We start from the raw sequence: 12,356 nt of genomic DNA on the forward strand, positions 1-12,356 counted from the left end.
ATGCGGAGTGTCGTCTCTAGTTTCGACCACTCCTTGTTTTTCCGGTCTCTCCAGGTACGAGAACCATTCCTCGTGACTCGTCATATGATTTGATGCTCTGGAGTCAACATACCACATCTCGTCTGCTCTAGAGGTGTTCACGGCCATCAAATTAGCCTTTTGCTTCATTACGAAGGCTAGGCCTGATCCATTTCCAACTCATTCGGAGCCTTCCGCGTAGTGCGACCTTTGACGCCTCTCTACGTCTCTTCGGCTCGATCCAGCTTTGTCAGAATCGGCTCATTTCTTCCAGCACTCACTCTCCCTATAATGGCCTTTCTTGCCACAATACCAGAAATCCATCGCGGCCTTCTCTTGTCAGTTTCCGGCGCCGCCATGACTCCCCCTGCTTCTGGCATTTTGATTATGCCGCACATTTTGCTCTTTTCGGCCGCCTCCATTGCGCGCCGATCCGCCACGTCCGCCACGACCACGGGGCCTATCTTCCTCCATGTACAACATTTTGTTGTCGGCGTGCATACTCGTTAACGCACCCGTGTGATTTTCCTCTACGAGCTACATTGATTGAAACTTGAAGAACGATGGCGTATTCTCCCTTGTACAGACGTTGTTTGGAAAGCTCCAAACTTAGACGCTATCCCTCCAAGGCACACCTGCACCATTTCATTTTCTTGACGTTCATGTTGACGGATGTGAGAGAGTCACAGATTTCCTTGATTCAGGCCGTGTATGCAGGAGAGACAGAGATTGAGAGAGAGTGTGAGCAGAAGACACAAAAACTTAGATTAAAAAATAACTCTCAGTCACTCTATACAAGATGAGCTCAATCGATGCTTTTTATACAAGTCCTTATGGACAAACAGAAGTACATACTTCAATGCTCATTAATGAGCCTCCTACACTAACTCTCAAAATTATTCCTTACGAGGAATAACACTCTAAGGGCCTCTCGGCTTACACACCGTTACGGCCTTTGGGCGTACGGTTTTACGAACCCAGTCTACGCACTGGATTACGCACCCGTTTACGCACCCAATGTTGACCTTGTATCTCAACAACACCACTTAGTACATAAACAAAAGACATCCTATTGATACACTAAGAAATATGAGAAAACTCCAGAGCACCATCCCAACAACAAAGATGTTGATAAAGAAGGCTTTCGATCGATCGAATTCAGTATCGTCTATGTGGAAAGCTTCTGAACTGGTGAGGAATCTTTGAGAAATTACTAGCTTGTGGAAAAGAAGAAAATATGGCGTTCATGATGCTCCCATCGGGCGTGCCATGTGTTGGTCGACCCTTAGGATAACTATACGAAAGATTATGTAAATGACTAAAACGTCTTAGGTTATCAATGTAAAGAGGAAAAAGATGTGCATTTTTGGTATTAATACTAGCATAAATGTTTTTGTAAGGCTCATTCATGAGCTCCTAAGGAAGTAAAGAGGATGACAAAAGATTATGTAAATGAGATCGAAGGAAAAGCGAAGGAGAGTGAGGAGACTTAGAGGAGATCAGCGATGGCTGCAAAGGCATCAATGATGGCAGTAGAGGGGTCATCGAACAATGAGTCGGAAGCGGCGAAGCTTGCACGAACATGCCCACGAGTCCCTCTTGCCTACAAGGGAATGCATGTATGGCAGGAACGTAGGTATAGTCTCTATGTTGCAGGTCTAGAACAAGAGAAAAATAGGACGGACAGTCGAAGTGGTAGCTGAATGCAAGCAGTGGGAGCCTTCAGTCTCTCCCCATAAGAAGAATGCATCATGGAGAATGAATGACTTCAACTTAGACAGAAATCCTTTGTGTTGAAAGTGATGGGTAGTCGACCTAACAAAGCGATGTTGTGTGATTGATTGCAGAGTTGCCTACAAGAAGACCTTGGTAGAATGAAGGACATCACATTTATGGGAAAAGGGGTTTTATGATTTCACGGTGATGCCTCACACAAATGTATGGAAAATTATTGCGAGCAACCCATTGGCATGGCACAATGGAAGAGCCTATGTTCAAATGGGATGCAAATTTTGACATGTGTAAAGCAGAAGCTTGTATAGGCAATCCAATAGTGATATTTCGACCTTTTTCCCTAGTTTACCTAAGCAATGGGAGTCCTTTCTCTCAGCCATCGGCAAAATTATGGGAGGGCAATTCTTGGAAAAAACACTAGTAGTAGAGAGAATAAGTGAAACCCTGAGGTTCAAATGAATTGTCTTTGACATAAAGGCCCTACCGCAATCGATGTTGTTTAGCAGCAAACAAATGTCGGACCATGTACAAACATTGGAATATGCCGGACCCACGGGGGAATGCTTTGCATGTAGATAGATGGGGCATATAGCCCGATAATACCATAAAGTTAAGGAGAACAGAGCGCAACAAGTCATATGCAATAGAACAATTTGAGAATAAACAATGTAGTGTGTATGAATGAAACGGGATGGAAATAATAATAACAATAAAGGAAAACAAAAAATTATGGTCGGACAAGAATGGCTTCCACTTAACAACAAATATGAACTCTTAACCTTAGAGGACAATGAAAACACAACTAATGAAAGGGGAGCAAGAACGGAGGCAAATCCGGAGAGCAACTATATGGGAGCTATTAATGATACGCAAAAATTACAGCAGGAAGAAGGCTTGATAGTGGATGATATTGAAAGTATGGATGACGTAGGAGAAATAAGTATAGGAAAGGTCGTAAGACCCTTGAAAGAGCAACCTAAGTCACTCGTGACAACCCAACAAATCAAGGGGATAGCAAAAATGAAAAGGCACATGCGTGCTAGAAAAGAAGACAAGACTGGGATGGAGAAAAATAAATTTATGTGTACATGGATGAGAGTGAAATGGAATCCTTGATGTAAAGTGACCTCCCTATCAAATATTGGACAATAGATCAAACGAAAATTGACAGGAAAATTCTGGTTTAAGGAAATGTGTGGAAGTGAGATGAAGGAGGACTATGTGTAGAGTCAATATCTATGGTAAATGCAATGAAGAAGTCCTGCTCGATTGATTGTCCTATATGTTGGCCTTTGGAAATACAAAACCCCACAATAGAGAAGAAGCAATCAGATGGTTGGAACAAATGGTTGCTCATGTAGACTTCGTATATGCGATAGGTGTGATCTTGAATAGACAATGGAATGATGCAATGCTATGGAGTTCGGGCAAGGCGGATGAGCAAGGCATATGCTACATAAATGTGAAATTGAGGAAGTTGCCTAGAATGATGATAGAGTTCATTGTATACCACCTTGGAATGTTGAGAGAGTTGGAAGAGGAAAATCTCCAAGATAGGATTTTAGCAAACCTAGTGGAAGTTGAAAATGCATTGGTTGGGCCACTAAAGATCCAAGCTATATGCTGAAATGAATCTTAGCTTGCTAACGTGGAATATACAAGGAATTGGTGGCACCCAATTCCAAATGAAGAAGAATGTATTAGCAGCCGAAATTCAGCATTGCACTAAGGCAATGGTGCTTGATGTTATCATGGTGCAAGAGAACCATTTAAATAGGGGTAAGATCGATAAAATTGGAAACACATGCTGGGAACTAGAATACATGGTCTATAGCTACGAGGGATAGATTGATTCATAGGGGAGTACTTATAACATTGAAGCTAAGCTTAAGGCAACATGCACAGCCAAGGAGAGTTTAATAGAGGGCCGTGTTGTCTATATAAGGATAAAACACAAATGTGGTCACTTGGGGCATACTTAACATACTTAACAATGTCCAGGCTAGACAGATGGTATTTGGACCCTCGACTCATTGATAGGAAATGAAAGTGCATTATTTGTCCTGGACCATACACTAGTTCTGTTGCATATGCATGAAAACAATCGATGAAGGCCATATAATGTGAAGGTGAGCAAGGAACTGGTTATGGATAATGTTGAGAATCAAGCTCAACCTAGTCTAGTGTGTGAACACACCTTTTGAGCATATATGAGGACTCAAAGGTCAAAATTCACCATTACTTTCTACACATTAACTACATTGTGTCATAGAATCATAGTATGAACCATACGTACCATACGTAATCGTTGTATAAAACACCCTCCTTCTAATTTGTAAGGGGTCAGTTAATCTCTTTTGTAATGTGCATATCGTTGTAATTGTTCTCCACTTCTTGTTAATACATAAATCGATATTGAGTACTTCATTTTCCTCGTCCCCTCGCCGCCATCGTCAGTATCTTGGTCTTACGTCGGCCCCCGATGCCGACCGCCGAAGTCTCTAGCCCGGTGTGGAGGATCCTTCTCAGGCCTCTCGTCCTTCCCAACCCTGTCCCGGTTCATCCTTCTCCGCTTGTCGAGAGGGTGGCTCGCTCCACACCCTCTCCCGTGGTACCGATGTACCGTGTTCCCAGCCTCTCCATAGGCTTGCTTCCTTCTCCTTCCAGATTGGTTATCTGGAAGTCCGCTACATCCGGTTCTCGTCTGGGCTCGTCTGTCACTGTGCATTGCCGAGTCCCGTTCTCCTGCCGCCACCATCAGTATCTTGGTCTTATGTCGGATCCGATGCCGACCACCGAAGTCTCTAGCCGGTGGGAGGTGACCCATAGGACCGGTCTTCGTTCCTCCACTTACTTGTTCTTCTCTCGAACTCGCCATCGACCTCCTGGTTATGCTCGCGCCTCCATCTTCCATCTCTCTAGGTCTCACGCCCGTTATTGGGCTGGCTGCCGGAGTCTCCGGATGAGATGTGGGGATACTGATTCCGAAATAACTCCCAACGACTCGTCCGAGACCACCGACCCTCTTAGTGGTATCGGTGAAAAGAATCTGCTCTATGATCGATCAAGCCCCACCTGGGCTTGATTCTCTATTGTTCAGAGTCTCGGCTCCGATGCCGATCCCGCCAGACTTGTTCCATACCCTCGATCATCTTCTTCCCGAATTCCGACCTTCTCCTTGGTCGATCTTTCTCCCCATGTGAAGAGGGTTGCTCATTCCGCACCCTCCTCCGTATCGGCACCTTCATACCGAACCCGGCCCATGTCGATTGGGCTCTACTGCCTCTCCCTTGTCTTCCGTGTCTCGGACCGGTTTCAGTCGAACGATCCACATCCGGATCATGCTCCATCCAAATCGGAATGCTGACCAGTTCGATCCCAAGTTGGGTCGACTTCCGATTCCGCTCCCTTCGGCACCTCCTCTCATTTCCCCCTTCTTCTTTGCCGCAACTCCCTCCTTGACCTCCTCGCAGGCCATTTCCCATCCATCTTTGCTGGCATCGTGCTAGGACTCCTCGCTGGCGCCTTCCATCTCTCCGGTCTTATGACGGCACATGGGCTTGACTGCCGGAATCCACGCGGAGGGCTCTTCTCCGCTCCTGACCTCCTTCTCGGCCGGTCTTTCTCCGCAAGTCGAGAGGGCGTCTTGCTGCACACCCTCTCCTGTGGTACCGTCGTACCATTCTTCGGCCTCTACTTGGGCCATGTTTGCCTTGTCTGGAAGGCCGACTAACTCTGAGTCTCCGGAATCCGTACGTGTGCCGAATCTCTCTTCTTCGTCGACCATCGCCTTCAAAGCCTCGTACGCTTCCCGGACTAGGGCCTCGACATTGAGCTTTGCCGATCCTTCTTGTTGTGTGCCCGCTCCTTGATGTGATGACGCGCCATCGCGCATTACCTTCCCTTTACCTTTCACGGACCACTCCTCATCCAACCGTCGGCATACTCGTTTGACTTCCGACCAGTCCTCGGTGAGCCCATTCGCTCCGTTATCGTCTTCGAGCTCAATTCCGATGGCCTCCCGTTCCACTCGGCCGATCGACCTAACGAACAACAGGACTTTGTCCACCCCCACCAGTCTTAGTTCCCGCTTTGGGAGCCGAGCAAGCCACCACTCGAACTCTCGGAACACCTTCGTTGCGCCTCGGTGGGTCTTCGTGGATGCAACCCACTCGTCGAAGTTGCGTCGTCCCCAGCTCTTCTGCCATCCTCCGTATGCCTGCAGGAGCGCCTCTTCGAAGACCTCCCACGAACTATGAACCTCTCGGAGCTCCTTTACTTCCGTGTGCATACAGACGATGATGACCCAATAGAAGAAATCCAGACTCAATGCCTTGTCCACAGCTCGCACCTCCATCTCCGCGTTGTAGGCTTCCAAGTAGAATGGGACTTTGTCCCCGTTGAAACGGCCGACTCTTTCGACCACTTGCTCAATAGCTTGTTGTGCCGCTTCCCGTCTCATCGTAACTCGTCCGAACTCCATCACCACTTCGGCCACCATCTCCGCGAAGTCTTCGTCTTCCAACTCCATCCTACCTTGCTGCCCTTTCACGTCGGGTTCACCAATGATGTTGCGGTAATCCGCACATGCGTGTTAGATCCGGGGTGGGACCACAAGGGTCGTGGACCAGAGAGAGACAGAATATGGAAGATCGAGCTTCATTGTTTCCCGCGACCAGCCAGGACACCAACCGGAGCGTTTTCGGATATGTACCAGGAGCAACCGAATGGGAGAGGGGAAAGGACATGCACGCAACACTGACTAGACACACGCATCCTATGTATAGAAACCAGAAAGATGGAACTCGAAAGACACCGACATAGACACAAATGCATAGAACTTCACTATATACATATATACAAGAGCAAGATACAACTTCGGCCTTGAGCCGGACCAAGGTAGGTTAGGTTACAACAATAGTCTGTTGAAACGCCGTCGATTGGGGAGCTCTTGGGCTCGTCGCGCCGAGCGGGGTCTTGCACAGGAGACAGAGCAGAAGCGAAAACCCCACAGGACATGCAAGCTCTTAACCGGACTAAACCCTAAACAGACAAAAGAAAAAGACCTCAAAGAAGCTCTAGAAGTAAGAAGAAGAAAGCTAACAAACCCTAGATCTAAGTGGTATACCCTCCTAACTCAAAATGGACAACCCTTTTACAAGGGACCCTCCCTTCCTTTTATAGCCCAAGGAGGGAGGGACATTACAAAGTGGGATAAATCCCTTATTACATGGGATTCTCTATCCCAACTTGTGAAATGTAAAGTGCGGAAGCTATACGAAACACAGAATACCAAAAACTAAATTCAAAAAAAAGTGTAAAACTTTGTACATAGGATGTGCTCAGAGAGCACTTTTATATAAGGCCATACGGATTGACAGAAGTACTGACACATACTTCAATGCTCATAATGGAGCTCCTACACTAACTCCCAAATATATTCCCTCGCGGAATATTTGTTCAACGGCCTCCCGGTTTCCGCACCGATTCGGACTCTTGTTGCGTACGGGTTTGCGCACTAGTTTACGCACCGCACCGGTTTTACGCACCGATCCGGCCTAACCGATCAGTCTAAACCGATCTGATTCTCAGCTTGCACAGCTGATTCGGCCAATGTTGAGCTTGTATCTCAACACTCCCCCTCAAGCTCAAGTTGAGGTTCTTCCGGTCCTTCGCTCCAATTTCTCTTGTCTTCTCGCCTCGCTCACGCTCCTCGACCCATTCGATTCTGCACAACTTGACCCTTAGGGTCGGGTTGTCTGCTCGTTCGGCCTTTTCTAGCTCCCTTCCTGTCACGACGTTGGCTTCTCTTCTGCTTCCCTTTCTTCCGCTTGGCCTTAAGTTGATTCGGTGTCTCTGAATCAAACATCTGAGCCGAATCGGCTACCTCCAATTCGTCTCCACTTTTGTCTGAATTGGCTATCTCCAATTTGTCCTCAATCTTGGCCTTCTCTCCCTTGTTGGCTTCATCTCCCCCATGCTTGGCTGTCTCTGGCTCTTTTCTTCAGTTGTTGCCCTCTTGTCCACTTCCGGACTCTTCCGCGGATCCGCCTTCGGCTTCTTTAGCCGACACTAAACCAACTTCGTCATCCGATTTGGTGTCGCGGTCACTTCCGCTCCTTTCCTGATCCTTTCCGTGATATAGCAGGACTTTTCTCCCCGTCAAGTTCGGCATGTCAAGGTGTTGCAACCCAAGGGCACCGGAGAATTGCCGCAACTTGTCCACACCAAGGGGCTTGGTGAAAATGTCAGCGTTCTGCTGATCCGTCGAAACATACTGACGTTAAACTTCACCAAAGAGAAAACGTTCGCAAACAAAGTGGTAGTGCACCTCAATGTGCTTAGTCTAGGCATGGAAGACGAGGTTCTTTGCAAGTTGGATGTTGTTGAGGTTGTTGTAGTAGATCGTCGTCGGATCGGGCACCTCCATCTGCAAATCCTTAAGTAGCCGATTCAACCATATGGCTTCGCATGTTGCGATAGCCGCTCCTCGATACTCGGCCTTTGTGCTCGACAGTGCAACTATCGGCTGCTTCTTGGTACTCTACGCGATTGCGGCACTCCTAATGGAGAACACGAATCCAGATGTGGATCGGTGATCCCCGATGTTTCCGGCCCAATCGGCATCTGTATAGCCGACTAGCTGTGCAGCAATACCGGTCCAATATAGTAGTCCCCGGTCCTTAGTGCCACTGACGTACCTGAGTACGCGTTGCGCGCACTGAAGGTGCTCCTCGGTTGGCCACACCATGAACTGAATAATCAACTCGACCGGGTAATTGAGGTCTGGCCGGGTGATAGTCAAGTATATGAGGCTTATGACAATCTGTCGGAACCTTTTCGGGTCACAGACCTTTCCGGAGTCGGCGCGAAGCTTCATGGTTCTGTGGAGAGGAGTTGAGATGGACTTACAATTTGCCATCCCGAAGTTGAAGAACATACTCAGCACGTAATGTTGTTGGCTGATCCATATGCCTTCGGGGGTTCGGATTATTTCAATCCCGAGAAAGTAATGAAGGTCCCCCAGGTCCTTCATATCAAATGATGCCGCAAGCTAGAGCTTTACGCGGTCAATTTCATCTAGGTCGACGTCGGCGATGACCAAGTCATCAACATAAAGTAAAATACTAACCGGCCCAAGTCGACCTTGCCGGACGAACAATGAAGAGTCCGATTTGGACGTCGCAAATCTCATCCGACGCAATCATTGCGTGATCTTTGCGTTCCAGGCACGTCGGGTTCACTAAATATGTCGCGAAGTTACGCGCGCGCGTGTAGAAGGGGCGGGACCACGGGGGTCTTGAACCGAGGAGCAAGAGAGAGAGACAGAGAGACAGAGAGCGAGAGAGATTTGTAGATACGCGAAGCGAGAAGGAGAGATATAGAACGCAACACTCGATTTCAATAACAAGAGTATACAATAACAAGAGAATACGACTCTGACGGTTACAACCGGCAAGGCGGCGATGGACCCGACACGGGGATCCTATTCACACCCACAGACAGCACTCGCTCGACTCCAAGAAACAAACAAAAAGGGGAAGAGCCTGCTACTGGAAGCGCACGGGATGTCCACGAAGCAGAGGTAGCGAGCTTCCGACCTACAGAGACCGACGGCCGGGGGAGAAGAGAGAGCTCGGCACTCAGATCTGCAGCAGCTCTTCGTCCTCCCTAGCGCGCGATACCTATTCCTTCCTCCTCTCCCTCCTTAAATAGTCCCCCTAGAGGGGGTGCCCCCCTTTCCTTAGCCAAACTGCTTTATTCCCTGTCCCTGTCGACAGAGATACGCACAAAATCCCCTAATAAATGTGCTACCTAGTATTTACACCAGTCACCCTAATTACGAATTATGTACAATATATCAATTCTCGCGTCCACCCGTGTAAGAGCTGATTCATGCGCCTTTTTCTAGTCGATTCCGCCTATGGCTAGTTTTCTTTACGACAACAGTGCCTACGTCATTGGTGTCGTTGATGAACATCCTCCCATCTCTGCGCCCTTGCGCAATAACTTGGCCTTCTTCCTCGATGAAGCACCCGATATGCGTGAACCGGACTTGCATGCCATGGTCGACGATCTGTCCGGCCAACACCAGATTCTTCGTAATTGTTGGGATGTGTAACACGTTAATTAGTTTCCCTTTTTGCCTGATGTGGCTGAGGGGAATTTCATCGATATGTACGATCAGATGCAAAGTGTCGTCGCCTGTTGCGACTACTCCCGGTTGTTCCGGTTGTTCCGGTTTTTCCAGATATGAGAACCACTCTTTATGATTCGTCACATGGTTTGACGCTCCGGAGTCAACGTACCACACTTCGTCCGATTTCGGGGTAGTCTTCTTCATCGAGTTCGCTTCATGTCTTGTCACGAAGGCTACCCCCTTTCCGGCTTTTTCGGATCCTTCGGCGTAGTGCATCCGCTGCCGATTTGCTTGTTCGATCCGTCCAGATCCGATTCCGGTTTTCTCCGAATTGGTGCACTTCTTCCACCACTCGCTCTCCTTGTGGCCTTTCTTGCCACAATACCAGCATTCCGTAGCATGCTTCCCTTGCTAGTTCTCGTCACCTCCTCAACTCAACTTGCTTCCAAAGGGTCCGGAATTGTTGTCGGCATCACCACGATGCCTTCTTCCTTGCTCCCTTCGGCCGCCCAACTCGCCTCGTTTGCCACGACCATGGGGCCTATTTCCCTCCGTGTACAACATCTTACTATCGGCGTGCGTATTCGTCGATGCACCAGCTTGATTCTCCTCTACAAGGAGCATCGACTGCAAGTCAAAAAATGACGGCGTATTCTCCCTTGTAGAAATAGCAGTTCGGAATGCTCTGAACTTCGATGCCAATCCTCCAAAGCATATTTGCACCATTTCTCCCTCCTCAACATTCACATCGATGGAGGCGAGGGAATCGCATGTATCCTTTATCTTGGAGGTGTAGTCAACCACGGTAATGTCGCGTTGACGCAAATTGCTCAACTCCTATCGGAGTTGGAGTTTCCTGTCTATGGTGCTTGCGGCGAAATATTTTTCAGATTTCCCCAAGCATCCTTCTGAGTTCTTGCATCCCAAATGTAGCTCAAGAGTTGTTCGCTCACACAGCACACAAAGCAGTAGAGAACTCTGCTCGCTGACTGTTCCGAGGCCAGGAAGTCTCTGTGTGTCAATTCGGGTGCTGCATCATTCGCTTCATCGACATAGCTCCAGTATCCATGTCCGGGCAAGTATTGGTGCATCTTGTACAACCAAGATGCATAGTTACTTCTGTCAAGCTTCTCAGTTGGAAGCGAACTAGCCATACCTCTATCCTTCTTCTTTTTTCGTTCTTCACCAAGATTAGGTTTTTTTTGTTGTTGTTTCGAGCTGAAGTTGGTTGTAGAGGTTCTCAACCCTCGCGCTCTGATACCATGTGAAATGTAAAGTGCGGAAGCTATACGAAACACAGAATACCGACAGAGAAAAAACAAGTTTAATGGAGAGCTTAAGACACAATGTACGCAACAGAGACAGAGAGGGAATACACACACAAATAACTAAATTCAAAATAATGTGTAAAACTCTGTACATAGGATGTGCTCAGAGAGCACTTTTATACAAGTCCATACGTACTGACAGAAGTACTGACACGTACTTCAATGCTCATAACTAAGCTCCTACACTAACTCCCAAATATATTCCCTTGCGGAATATCTGTTTAAAGGCCTCCCGGTTTCCGCACCGATCCGGCCTCTTGTTGCATACCGGTTTGCGCACCAGTTTACGCACCGGTTTACGCATTGATCTGGCCTAACCGATCAGTCCAAACCGATCCGGTTCTCAGCTTGCACAGCCGATTCAGCCAATGTTGAGCTTATATCTCAACACAACTTAACTCCTATTTGGTGCCATAAAGGCACCCCATTATCTTACACGGGTATACAAGGGTGAGTGTTGACGCTTCACCCTCGTGATATTACCAATAGGCCCGGTTTTCTCCCTATGGTCGTGAATCTTCATGACACCGCAATGGTCTTCATAGTCGGAATTCGTGCCATAGTTCGTGAGTTGTCGATTGATTGAAGCCGACTTTCGTTTCTTCTTTCGAAACTCCTCTTTGTACTGGCCGAGTTTTCCACAATACCCGTATTTGATCAGGTTGTTTTAGCAACTTGGTATGGTAGGATGTCTCCCCATTCAGCCGAACGTCCTTGGTTTGTTCCTGACCTCTTGTCAACGATGGGAGTTGTGTTCTCGGGGCGACTAAGTATGTCGTCCTAGTCCGAATCAACCTCTATTTCCTCAACTGAATCATCTTCCCTCGTCTGATTGGGAGTAGAGCATCTAACCATCTGGCACATTGCTCCTTGATTGAACATGATTTTCATCAACCAGTAGTATCGACTAAAGGTTGAAAAAGGATGGGGGATTCTCCCTTGAAGGAATGACCGACCTGATTGTGTTGAATTGTGGTACTAAGCCGTTGAGGCATATTTGCACCATTTCATGATCATCGATGATGATGTTAATCGATCCGAGGACGTCGCACAACTCCTTGATCTTCAAGGTATAACTAGTGATCGACATATCCCTTTCCTATATATTGTTCAACTCCTACCAAAGTTGAAGCTTG

Source organism: Azolla caroliniana, unplaced genomic scaffold (genome assembly GCF_043228905.1).
Source record: "Azolla caroliniana isolate FFs.n. ecotype wild unplaced genomic scaffold, voAzoCaro1.0.p SCAF_13, whole genome shotgun sequence".
Classification (NCBI taxonomy): domain Eukaryota; kingdom Viridiplantae; phylum Streptophyta; class Polypodiopsida; order Salviniales; family Salviniaceae; genus Azolla; species Azolla caroliniana.